Genomic DNA, 13,849 nt, shown 5'->3' with positions numbered 1-13,849 from the left:
TGCATATATATAATCACAATTTTAATAATTAATTTTTGTTAATAAATCTATATGACTGTTAATTTAAGTTGATTTAAAACGATCCTTGCACATTTTTGTTTCGAAAAAAAATTCAATTTTACTTTAGAGAAATCCCAAAGTGCAAATAAATTGACAAATCCGAGTAGGACGGTTAGGAAACGCGGGGATTGACGGTTAATAATTGCTCTGTGAATTATTAAATACGATTAGATTTATTATATATGTCAGTATTTTACCTTTAATCGTCTGTAATCGCTGTAAGTGATCGATTATATATTATATGTATTATATACATATGCATGACTAAACGTATATATTAAAGGATGGTTGAACTCAAGCGAGATGAGAGAGATTAATTTTAAAATATTATTTAAGAATCGTAAAATTAACGTATATATAACTTTCTTCTCTTATGTATTTATGTATACTTTTTACTATTTTCATATATTAAGAAATTTTATTTTATATTCTATATTTCGTTACAATTGGTCGAATGAGTTTTGTAAATTAATATTGTATAAATGAGAAGACTGATAAGAGTGCGGCACTCTTCAAAGACAAATCATTTGTTATGATTATAAAAATTCAAAATGGATATCTTTCTCAGTTATGACACTCTCATTCCCAAGATGTGACACGTGACACGAGAGAGCGACTTTAATAGCCTACAGAGGTGGACGTATATTTATTGCGTAATTAAAGGGCTTATAAGTTACCGTCGTTCATCTTTCTCAGAGAGATGGATGTCTCGCTTTTTAAGAGTTAATCGAATATTCCGTCGACGTTCCTTTTTGATCGGTGAGAGAGGTGCACATCATCTCGCTTACGCCGGGAATAACTTGGGACTTAGCAGGCCAGTAGGATTCAAACGCAGCCACCACAGGACCACTAAGGCCCAAACCATCCCCAACATCTTCATCTCTTACATCCGTCGCGCGAGACATGGCATCTGAAAAATATTCCAAAAGCAATTATTTACTCATTTTTTACTACTCACAAAATATATTTTCAGGGATTTTGTTACGCGTGTCATTTTTTTCATACAGTTGTAATTATATATAGGGTTGCAATTAGAAGTATTGAAACTATTCATAGCTATTATAGAACAAACGAGTAAAATGAAAAAATCGAATTATTTTAAATACAAGAAACCTATCGATATTTTATTAACATACAGTACAAAAATAGGAAACACTTTGTTAAATAAATTTTATATTTAAAAATAAAAGTAAAAATGGTAGAAGGCAAAATTGACAGTTGCTTTTAAAATCGTTTAATTTTGTTTCAATTCTATCCATGTATTTTCAAATAATAGCCGAATTATTTCAACAATTTTCTAATTATCGTTGACTTATATATATATATATATATATATATATATATATATATATATATATATATATGTATAATTTTATTAATTTTAAAGGTTTATATATATATATATATATATATATATTAGGTATCCCAAAACCACCGAATGTCTTTTAATAACAGATATTCTACCAATGTTGAGACGATTTTTAATTAATGAAAATGTCGAGGGAAGTCATCATGTTTTGCTATTTGTAATTAAATCTTAAAATTCCATTAAAGTAAATTCCTCCTGAAATTAACTAAAGAACATGTAATTTTCGTTAATCTATTAATATTACAAAATTTAGTTTGTAAAAACGCTCTTCTTTATCAATTATTTATAACTCGGAAATTATTGATATTTTACTTAGGAAAAATCGTCCCTAGTCCTTAAATTGATCAAAGAATCTGTTATTAAAAAAACACCAATAATTTTTAAGATATCCTGTATTTATACATAATATAATTATGTAATTATATAATTTCTTTTTTTTATAGAATTATTTTTTATTCTAGATTTTATGAAAACTTGTAAAATTATTTGATACCATTTATATTATATATCATTAAGCTTTTACAAGTCTCTATAAAAATTACGGTATATTTGGCAAACAAATTTTTTTGAGAAATCTTCAGAGTGAAAAATTCAGCCATTTTTTTAACATAATTTTCTTTTTCTTTTATTTCCGTGAAACGGGACGTTTTTGCTGATTTATTATGTATTTAAATATGTCGGAAACGTTTAACAACTGTCCGTCGGCCTCGAGACTCTGTTCACCTCATTCATTACGTTAAGTACCAGAAGTGCATCTAGTCATCCTCAGTGATTTTATGCACGCTACGAAATAACGGGTGTGCCGGAAGTGTTGTCGAGAAAACGAGATAAAAGGTTGAAGCTGCACGTGAGATATTCGTGATCGTTGTTTGTGTAAGAAACCTAAACGGAAATATTCAGTTCTAGTTTCTTGTGTCATTACAATCTCATTGCCAAACAATACATAAAAGATTGAATGGACGATATATCGCTCATGCGTTGAATCTTTTGCGTATCAATTAAACAAATAATTCACATGCATTTTCTCAATATTTTTTTTCCACTTATTCATACGATTTTTAATAAATATATTAAATATATATTTATTTTAAAATTTATGATTCATTATTTGTATTCTAAATTCGTTTATTGTGATGCCAAACAATTGTCGTCTATTCAGCTCACAACAGTATTTCATTCAAATTAACATCATATATATTTAAATTATCACTCGGTACGCAAGAAACAAAAAAAGTTAGAACAAAAATTAACCAGTTTTGCTGTTGAACAAGCCTATATATGTATGTGTTTAAAGTTTTTGTATTTATAAAAGTTTTAAATTTAAATTTTATTCTAAACATTAATTTACAAAATTATGCAAAGAATAGGGATCTGAAAGCATTAGTTGACTTTTACAAAGATTTATAAAAATTTTTAGTATAAAGTATTCAAAGTATTAACAAGAGTTAGGCCAAGTTGCACCAACATTGTTTTGGCTTTAAGCGAGATTTAAATATGTGTCTATCTTCATTTTTCTTTCTAAATAAATAAAAACAGACACATATTTAAATCTCGCTTAAAGCCAAAATAACTTTAGAAAAATCAGACTTTAAAAACATAAAATAATGTCGTGTATCGTGCACTTTACGAATTTATAAAATAATCTTTAAATAATGATGAAACTTATGCTTTTATGCACTTTAGATTTATATTAATAAACTCCATCTATTATAAAAAAAAAAAAAAAAAAAAAAAAAAAAAACATTTATCCCGAAAAATATTTAAAATGTTTTAGTTAAGCGAATCATTTGGTACACTCAATCTCTAATGGGCACAATTAAAATGAGCTTGATGTTTTCCGCCATTTTGTGGGCTAAATTTGTGGCAACTTTTTTATTCTTGAGTCCGATAAATTTATCGAAAGGTATATTCGAGATACTCCAGTTGAGCGAATGACAGGAAACATCACGAGCGGACGAGTCAAGGGATTAATTTCTGAGATCACCTATCCCGCGTGTACGATCGAATTTCAAAATTAGTGTGTAAATGGGACGGGCAAATCGATGCCGGAGCGGCGTATCGGTTCGCATTCCCGACGGATAATGGTCGGCGCGGTGATTCGCGTGGGCGTCTCGTGCGAAGGAAGGGTCGCGCGCGCATAATGTATCCATGTGGGCTACCGTGCGACTCTTTCGCGCATTTACAATTCAATTTATACGACACGCGGGACGAGTACTTTGGAAACCGGAATTAGTCCGGCGAAATCGTTCCCGAGGGAATACATAATACTGCGGCGTTACACAATTGGCTCTATCAGAACATTACAACATAATACCGTTTTCGATGAAATAAGCGACAATCCTGCGTAAAGTGGTGTAAAGTAAACCGGGCTCCATCCCTCGGCTTACGATGTCTTTGACGTACGAGCGAGCGGAAAAAAAATTGTGCGTCGATTCGACGTGGCATCTGCGCTCGACGAGGCCGGCCAGAGTATCGCGTTCTCGCGTTAAAAAGCGAGACTTTTGATCCGTTCGATGCGTTCGTCGCGTTTCTATACTCACTCGCTCTCCTCTCCTCTCCTCTCCTCTCCTCTCCTGGCTGCGCCGTGGCGCGTGCACGTGCGATGCATCGACGTGCTTCTGCGTTTTGTACGCAGGTGCGAGGCGCGCATCGCCGAGCTCTCATTTCGTCGTCGTGCTCGACGCTCGATGCTCGACGTCGCTCCCGCGACGTCGCACGAGACGAAGGAAACGACAGGCGGAAGTAAGGGGCGGGGGAGGGGGTTGGGTAGAAGAGAAGAAGAAACTCGCGCGGATTTGCGTACACGAGATATGTTAAAACCTGGACGAGCGCGAGAAACGAGACGCGATTTCTCTCCTCGCGCGGAGAGACACGCACACCACTGATTCCGGGGCCGGAACTTTTTCGACGCCGCGCCGCGCGCCACGCACGCACAATATTTTTGCGCCACACGCACCGCCGGCCGCGTGCGTGCGTGCGTACGTGCGTGCATGCGTGCGTACTGTCCGTCTCTTTTTTCGACCTCTCCCGATGATGGAGGGAGAGAGCGGAAAATCGATCGAGCTACGACCCTTCTTCTTTTACCGAGCCTCGATAGCAGAAAAGTGGCGGACCACACCCTACGACCTATCGTGACGCTTTGCCGATCGACCGACCAGTCAGGCTTCGTCTTTCCGGACCTAAGGGTGGACCCTTCGCCCTTTGTGAATTTATGCCGCACGGTTCGGGGGTTGAGAACCGGAGGAGGCATGGTTACGCGCCGCGTAAAGGGAAGAAAGACGAGGGCCGGAGATTAACCCCCTTTTTCCCGCATAATCTTCCTCTCTAATCGAAAGTATCGTTGTTTGCCGAAAAGGAGGGATTTCGAGTTTTTATTTCGTACAGGGCGCAACCGAATGGAAAAACACTAGCTCTGGATCAGATTTAATTTTGAACAAAAAGAGGCTTTTAATAAACGTATGTTTGGCGATGCTTTTTTTTTTTGAAGAATAATTATTGTGTCAAAAAGCGTATTTCTCAAGTGTCGTATTATTTCTCCGTATGTACAGTGTAATCGAATTTGTATTTTCTGCACACAATTACAGTCAATAAATATATACAAATATATAAAAATTTTAATACGAAAAACAAGACAACGTTCGAGAATCGTTAAATACAAATTAGCAATAATTTTTATAGAAATTCCTTAAAATATGCGTTTCGCAAAATGTTTTTTCTCCTAAAAGTTTTATTTTTTTGTCCAGTTATTGTCCTTTTGTTCGAAAAAAAATACTTCAAACAAGCGTTTCGATAAAGGTTCGGTAGAGGCAAACTGCACACATTTTCGCGAGAAAAAATTCTCAAAAATTCAAACTTGTGATTGCTAATTTCTGATTAGATGAATTACACTTGTAATTAAATAAATCGATCCTTCTCCGGATAATATTATTAACGAATAAATTATTGGAATGTATAAGATTATTGTTTCGGTTTAAGATTTAAAACATTAAATTTATCCCTCTATTAATAATGGCCTTTAAAATATTTGAGATTAGTCTATATTTATATATAATATTTTAACAAATTTTATATTTCTCTTGGATGTTAAAACATAATGTGATTCTTGTTAGTTTTTTTTCCATACAATCACATAGAAAAAAATTTTGTAATTTCGTTTATTATAAATTACAAAGTTACAAGCCCACTCTAGATATCAATCTATAAGTATAACGCGAGATAAAATTCAAGTTAGAAATCTATCTATAATTTTATGTTCTGCGTATTTTTAATTGTGAAATTATATGCAAATCTATCTTTATATTCTTTTTTTCTTCAACACTGGGTTAACATATTCAAATAATAATTTTTTCTCATATATGTTCAGCATATTGATCGATGCTTTTTACTGAGTAAGCTCTTTCTGAATTTTAACTATGGTTTGAATAAAATTAATTTTTTTTTCAATAATAATCGTTCGATTTTTAATAATTTACGATTATGTTTATATAATTTAATCATTCAATTTACGTTCGTAAATTATAATTTACAATTTTTTTAAATTGAATGATTAAATTATAGGTGCTTAATTGTTGATTAGATTTTTAAAAAATGATAACAATTAAATTAGTAGTTTCAGAAAAAAAATACATAAAAATTGAAAAATATAATTTTATAGGGAAGCATCTCAAAGATTCGGTTTAAGACATCAAATTTGTTCCTCTATTATCAATATATAATGGCTTTTAAAATATTTGAGATTATTCTATATTTAATATTTTAACAAATTTTATATTTCCTTTAGATGTTAAAACATAATGTAATTCTTGTTAGTTTTTCCACACAATCACATACAAAAAAATTTTGTAATTTCGCTTATTGTAAATTACAAAATTACAAGCTCACTTTAGATATTATCAATCTATATAACGCAAGACAAAATTCAAGTTAGAAATCTATCTATAATTTTAACGTCATTTTTTAATATGTTCAATATTTTTTTAGTCATAAAATTTTCTTATTGTTAGACTTATTGTATCCAAAAATAATTGTACATAGTTTAACATTTTATCTATTTTTTAAAATAAAAGTTTAGATATTTTTAAATGCCCGTTTTTATAAAACTATATATTATATATAAGTATATATTTACAATTTATAATTATAAATAGGTAATTATATATATAATAGATAAAAATTTATCACGCGTATTATAAATCGATAATGGATTTTTATTATATAAAACGTACTTCTAAAGGCATAAAAGGAGTGTAATGGAGTCCGTGCGGTATATACGGGAGGTATAAATTTCGCGATTCGACCTGAGGTAGCACGATTACACAAATCGCGATTTGCAAGTCTACATTCTGAAACTGGTTCATCGTACTTGAACGAGAGGGGTGGCGCGGGTTAAACCGTCAGGATCGCGTGCAAACGTTTGGACAGATTCCATTTCATTTGCCCCGTTCGCTCCGCTCGCTTCTTTTTTTACCTTTTTTTACGCGTTCGCGAGCGATGCCGCGAGATCGCCGATGGTTAGAAACAATGGTATGCTCATACCACGCGGTTGCGATCGTTGAGCTTGCGTCAAGCCGCACCATGTATCGCGTATTATCTCTGGCGTGCCAGAGGGGCAGAGCGAGTCGGACGAATTATCATGGTAATCACAGAACGGTAGCCGCCGGTTACCGAGAGGTCAGACCGATGCCACGAGATTACCGGTGCGCAGAGAAAAGGTACGTCGAGGTGGACACTATCCAACGCCACGGGTATCTGGTCTTGGATCTCCATTTCGAGCTAGAATTCGATTTAGCTCGCGCGCAATTATTTCTCGCCCTGCAATAAGATTCTATAATAAAGGTCGAGTTGATCGATGAAAAAAAATTCGGCGCACAATTGTCGTTATAGTCCATCGTTTGTTAGTAGATTTTTCTTTTGATTATTTGTCTTTATATACGATTGTATTTGATTGATTCGATTGCAAAGTTCTATTTCTTAATCCGCAGATAACCGAATCAAAAGTTTGTTTCTTTTATTTTCAATTTTCAGTATAACTCATACTTTAAACAGTCAGATTTTTAATTTATAATTTTATTCGAAAGCTCTTCTTTTAAACCTATAACTAGAAAATTGCATTGAGATACAAAATTGAAGTTTAATTTCTATATAAATTAAGCCTATTGGAATTTTTAATAGAATCCAAAAAATGTAAAAAAAAATTAAAAATAAAAGGAAAATTTCGATTTAGGCTGGTAAAATTTATGTTCGAAGGATGATATACATAGTTATATATATATATCATAATAAATTTTGAGTGCCAGTATTATCACTGACTTTTTTTTGGTTAAAATTAATTTCTACATTTCGGACATTTATCTTTCTAAAATCCAAACTTAAATTTATTTTAGATGATCTATATAATTCGCGACACAGAATTCTATTTATAATTTTATATATCGCGTATTTTTTTACGTGTATTTTAATACATATTTTACATATATGTGTGTTTATTTTACTTCAAATGTTTCCTGTATTACGTGACACACATGAAACTTTAATACTTCAAAGTCCACGCTTCGCGTAAAGTATAATAATGCTATTTGACTCAAATTGAGTTTGTAATACTGTTTTTAGCCTTTTTTTACATAAATATTAAATATAAAAGTACTTATTAATTTTATTAATTTTTATTATTGATTAAGATTAGAGAAGACATTTTGATTTTTGTATCGTAAAGTTCACGTTTTTCTTTCTTATCAATAAAGTTTTAACTTTTGCAATTACAATATACTTTTTTACATCATCGGCGATCTAACCGTTAAGTGTTAAATAGAATTTGTCACGAATTATATCGTTTAAAGAGTGGGTTTCAGTCGCTTTACCGGCTTTTCGTCCAACACGTTTCATTGTGCAAAATATAATCGGGCGAGTCGAGAACCACTGTGCGCCTCTCGAGATAAGAGAGTCGTGATCCCGAGAGTAGCGCAGAGTACGAAAGAGATACGCATCTAGTATGCTCTGAATTAATAAATAATAATGCAATATTTTGCTGTGCTCGTGCACGAACAGGTTCGACCTACCGGTCAACTGCTTACCGGATCGGTCGCGCTTAGATGATACGTGCCTCTTACATCTCGTGTAAGATCATATCGACCGAATATCAACCCGAAGAAGATCATTATGCAAAAGGTCTTATGAATTCGGTGTCATAAAATTTTTCGACTTTTAATTTTTCTTTCCGCCTGAAAAATATTCTGCGGCGTTTAATCGAGAAAAAATTTATGAAAACAAAACTTTTTCTCCTACTTTTAATCTTCCAATTTTTACTTTAATTTCTTTTAATTAGATCATCCTCTTTTGAAAATATTTGACAATATTTGATCTTTACTGTTTTGCCAGAAATTCCTTTTTTAAACTTTCAAGTGGAAAATTGTTCGTTTATTGCCTATTTAAAGTACAGAAAATAGAAACTCGTCAATTTCTGTACAAATTAACATCTTCTATCAAGATTCTTTAAAATTCTTAAACATCTTAATAATTTGATTAAATTAAAACGTGTTAATTTATTTTAGTTTTATCTTAGAATCCATAAAGGTGGGAAAATTGCGGTTGAAAATAGATGCAAATTTTTTAGCGCGTTTCTTCTTTTAGAAAAAAATGAAAAACATGCAGATCCGTGAAAAATTACATTAGCTACATTGCTTTTTCGGAAATCAATTAAAGATCGTTGAGGTAAAATTCGCACCGACGATCTAATATAATAATATCTCCTCTCTCATATAAATTCTCCTCCGCATTTTCTCGATGATCGTAATGTGCGCCACGCTGTACGGACGAAATATTCTCGAGGCGATAAAACGCGTGTTCCATCCAACATCCGAACGTAATATTCTAGAGTGGTATCGTGACGGCTATTCTCTGATCAGGTTTCCTTGAGGATCCCACTAGAATGTATCTGCGACGATCGGCATTATACTTTCCAGGATTTGCCGACTACATATCAAGAGATCGTTCTCTCGTAAATGCAATAAGTGCATTATCACTGTAAAACGATGAATAGTCACTTGATGTCTGACAGTTACAAATACAACATTGCAAATCTTGTCGAAGGAACCAGTTTGGTGATCGTGGCTGCTTCAATTAATGATATTTTAAAATGCATCTTATAATATTATACATATGTATATGAAATAAATTTATAGCAATATGTATTTCACTATTTTTAGAAACCTCTATACATAATATATGGAATATAACTAATATTGAAAAATTCAAAATTATAAAAATATATGTATTTATAATTTTGAATTTATGAGTATTAGTTATATAGTGTTTCATTTCAGATATTATGTATAGGGATTTTTAAAAATAGTGAAATAAATGGAAAAAGTTTAAAAGTTTTAAAAGTTATATCTTGTAAATATAATATATAATATACACTATTATTTATTTTTTAATAATCTGTCATAATTAGTAAAATATAAAATTAGTGAAATTTAAAATAGACAAGTAAAAAATGTCAGTGATCTTAAATCAAAGTGTCAGTTCACTGATCTTTAGTGAAATTTTGTATCGCTTTGATCAATGACATTTTCACTTAAAAGAGTACTGAACTTTTTTGTTGTACACGCTCTTTAGAATTAACGCTACGGTTCAACGATTTTATTGACGAATGTGCAATCGCAGATCTTTGATAACACGATGCAAGTATTTAAAAATAGCTATGCTCATTGTTATTATCAATTTTCTATAAAGTATTTCTATAAAACGTCATTTAAATTTATTTCCACGAATTTTTATTCCAATAACATTTTTTCTAGAATTAATATTAAAAGAGAAATTAATGTGAAATTAATATACTTTTATATTTTGTTATGAGAGTTATCCTATAGCGGGATTCTTTACGTTTTTTATATTCTGTTGTATCTTTGAAGGAAATCGTTTCGCCCTCTGACCGGTTTTCTCTTTGTTCTGGCGGTATTATTGATCTTTTTATCAATTAAATCGCGATCGAATCGGTGCTGATCGAGAGTGATTGATAAAATTAATTCGCTGCTTGACATTCGCTTTTCTCTCTTATTCCCATCCTTTAAATCAGCTCTGTTTCTCCATTTTATTTCTACTTCATTTGATAGATCTAGATATGCAATCTAATATTATCTATTTTATACTCATATATTATCTAAATTATATTGATTTTATTTTACAATTAAGAATAATTATTTTATAATTATGACTTGAGTTATATCTCTCACTATATTCTTTATTATTTTCACATATAATCATTCATTCGCATGTTGAAAATATATTTATTATTATATTTGCACTATTATCGAGCGTACTCAGTTTTTATATAATTCTTTTTTAATAAATTAAATATAGTAAAATTTCAGGCATAAAAATATCTCGATATCTCGCTCGATATGCATTTTTTATTTATATTTTTATTGTGTGCTATATTCTCTCTCTCTCTCTCTCTCTCTTTTCGTGTACCCAATAAAGTTATTATTATTATTATTATTATGTAAAAGCAACTACGTTTCGATAGCGTTCACGTGCAAGGAATATCGAAGCTTTCTCTTGTGGATCCTCTTAAGCTTGACAACGTGACGTGTGGCTTCTGAATGTATTACAAACGCAAGAGTGAGAGCGCTATATAAATGTACATAAACATCTGCGACCGACTATATTTAGTGGAGAAGAAAAACGAACTCGTCTCTCTCTTTCTTTCTCAAACAAATCGCGAGAGTATCGTATATTTGTTATCTCAGCTACTATCTTCTATCGCCTTATCTTAACTACCCATCAAAAGTATATTCGTGCGTTCTTTTTCTTACGTTTTACGCTTTATATATTTCCAAGGGTGATACTTGAATCAGCATCAGGAGAACGTACATTATCGTACGTATGAATGAAATGCGTGCAGGCAAATATTGCGTTCGGAAAAAGGTAATCTACGAAGCAAGTATACGAGAACTGGTTTCTGAAACATCCTTTTGTATTCTTGTTTAATATAAAACGATTATAGCACACAAACGATAATTAAGTTAAATGAAACGCATAGCTTTATCGCAAATATTCGTCGGTTCAGGTGCGTCGCGTGCATATCGAGGGGCGATAAATGGCAAAGGGCTCCGCCCATGCTTGACTACATCTACCGTGTGGAAGCCGCGTAGTGAATTATGACTGCTCCAGGTGAATTATAACGCGTATAGCGCATACCAGAATCCACACGTGTGTACCGCCGTGCGCACCATTAAGGTGCGCTTGCGGCTCTTAAAAGTGACACAATGTAGTTCCTCTCTTGGATATCCTTTCAATTCAACACTGTAGAGCGTTTTATCGCGATAATCTCTCGCGAGTGCGAAATGTCGCGCTAGAAGATCACTTGAATCACGTTGCATCATTCTTAATGATCTCCTTTTCGAGAAGGAAATCTGAGGAAATTTTTTCCTACCTTCGATCGCAATTTTTAATCTACTTTGATACTTTAAGCACTCAGTTCACTCTCTACTGAGACTATTTAATTAATAGTTTTGTCTAAATTTCCAACTCAAAATTCTCTAGAATCCATAATGTGAAAAATTAAGGACTGACAGTAGGAGCAAAATTTGGGAGACTTTTTATCGTTTTCGATAAAAAGATTCATTTGTGTATAAAAAAAAAATTAAAATATAATTTTCTCAAGTCTCTTTTCAGCGAGTCTTGATCGCAAATTTCAGATATTCGTAAGAGGTTATTAACGCAAGGAGAGGCTGTAGGTTGCCGTAAACATACGTACCCGACAGCCATATATCAAAATCAGCGACACGACACGATGCAGCACGTTGGACCGAGAGGTCACGAGTCGACCAGGCGAGTCGTCTTGGCGTAGCTTAATCCGGTTAACCGTGGAGGACCTATATACGGGCTTGTGACAGACAAGCGGGACGGAGTTTGTCATAATTATTGACCACGCTTTCTCAGCGTGCATTGGCGGCGCATTAGCACTCAGTTGTATAAATAAAATAGTGATAATTATTACATTTATAATAATTTTAACAAAGGTAATGTAAAACAAAAAAGCGCGTCTATCCTTTGTACAATTAATCCTCTATTTTAATCATCTCTATCCGCGAGAAAATTTTTCTCCTATTTTCAACTTCAATTTTCTCACGTTTGGATTCTGGAATAATAGGTATAAAAAATATTACAGACTAACGTGAACAATAAATGTAATGTCATTATCGATTTTACACTTATTTTAATTTAATTATATATTTTATTTTAATTTATATAGAAAATAAGCTCCTACTTTGTATCTTAAGGAGACAGTAATAAAAAATAAATGTTTAAAGGCTTAAAAAAAGAGCTTTTAATAAAAAATACAAGTTAAATAATTTCAGAAGATAATCTGATTGCTTAAAGTATAGTACAGTAGTTAAGTTAGGTGTTAAACTGAGAATTGAAATCGGAAGTATACAAAGTAAGAGAATGACTGGAAATCGAGAAGACGGAATCTCGCAGCCGTGAAACGCTCGTTGCCCTATGACACTCGAATGGCGGTACTATTGCATTATCAGAGAGAATAGTTATAGGATCGAAGGATGATTGAGGGGCAGCCCTAGGGTGCCTTTTGCGCAGGCACGCCTGACAAGATGGAGTTTGTTGTTCAACAACTCCCTCCTTTCCTGCGAGGAAAGACGCGAGACGTATAATCTGGTGAAATCACGTTAGATTGATTCCTGACATTGACCGTTCGTCGATTCAACCGCTCGAGTCTGCCGCTTAATAGAAAGAACCCGCGGGTAGAGTTTGACGTAGGTAATCGGACCGTTCAATGCATGATCGAATCATTGATCGAATGAAAGACAAACGGGATCTCACGTAATTTTCTTGCTTTAACACACAATCCCTTTTCACGACGGAAAAAAATTTATTTTTTGAAAAAAAAATATTTATTCTTTTGAAAATTGCATCTCGTTGAAAAATAATCTGCATATTCCACTAAATCGCTCCCATTTCTTACTCGACCGAGAACATCTTACGTGTCGACTGGGTATCGTTTTCCGGTAAAATATTTACAATAATAATCGTAAGATACCGGAATGCGTGTCGCGACATTCCATTAAGAGTCGCTCCTCGAGCTCTTTTATGTTCATGTTTGCACCACGCCCGATGCTGAAAATCGAGACTCGACGTGACACTCGATACACTACGGTAAACGAACACCCACAATCAAGTGTCACGATGCCAAGTATCGCCGTCGTTAATTATGCAATTAATTACCACCTAATTACAAGTGTCTCCTCTCCGTAGCCTGTATGTTTCGTACCTGCCTGATTGCACTGTTATAAAGCGTCCCGCTGTCTCTTCTACCTCCACAGCCGGAAAATAAACGACTCTGTATAAAAACGGCCATTTTATACAGGGTGTCCCATATAAATCAGTTTTGTCAAAAAATAA

General features: G+C 33.1%; 1 protein-coding gene across 2 annotated transcripts in view; it reads left to right on the top strand.

The window, feature by feature from the left end:
• Positions 1-13,849, top strand: part of LOC140666377 (protein cortex) — a 39,071-nt gene that overhangs the window by 1,248 nt on the left and 23,974 nt on the right. The gene's annotated exons all lie outside the window — the stretch shown is intronic.

This window comes from Anoplolepis gracilipes, chromosome 5, assembly GCF_047496725.1.
Source record: "Anoplolepis gracilipes chromosome 5, ASM4749672v1, whole genome shotgun sequence".
In the NCBI taxonomy this organism is placed as follows: domain Eukaryota; kingdom Metazoa; phylum Arthropoda; class Insecta; order Hymenoptera; family Formicidae; genus Anoplolepis; species Anoplolepis gracilipes.
Note: the sequence above shows the minus strand (reverse complement) of the source record. Positions and strands in the feature narration are given on the sequence as shown.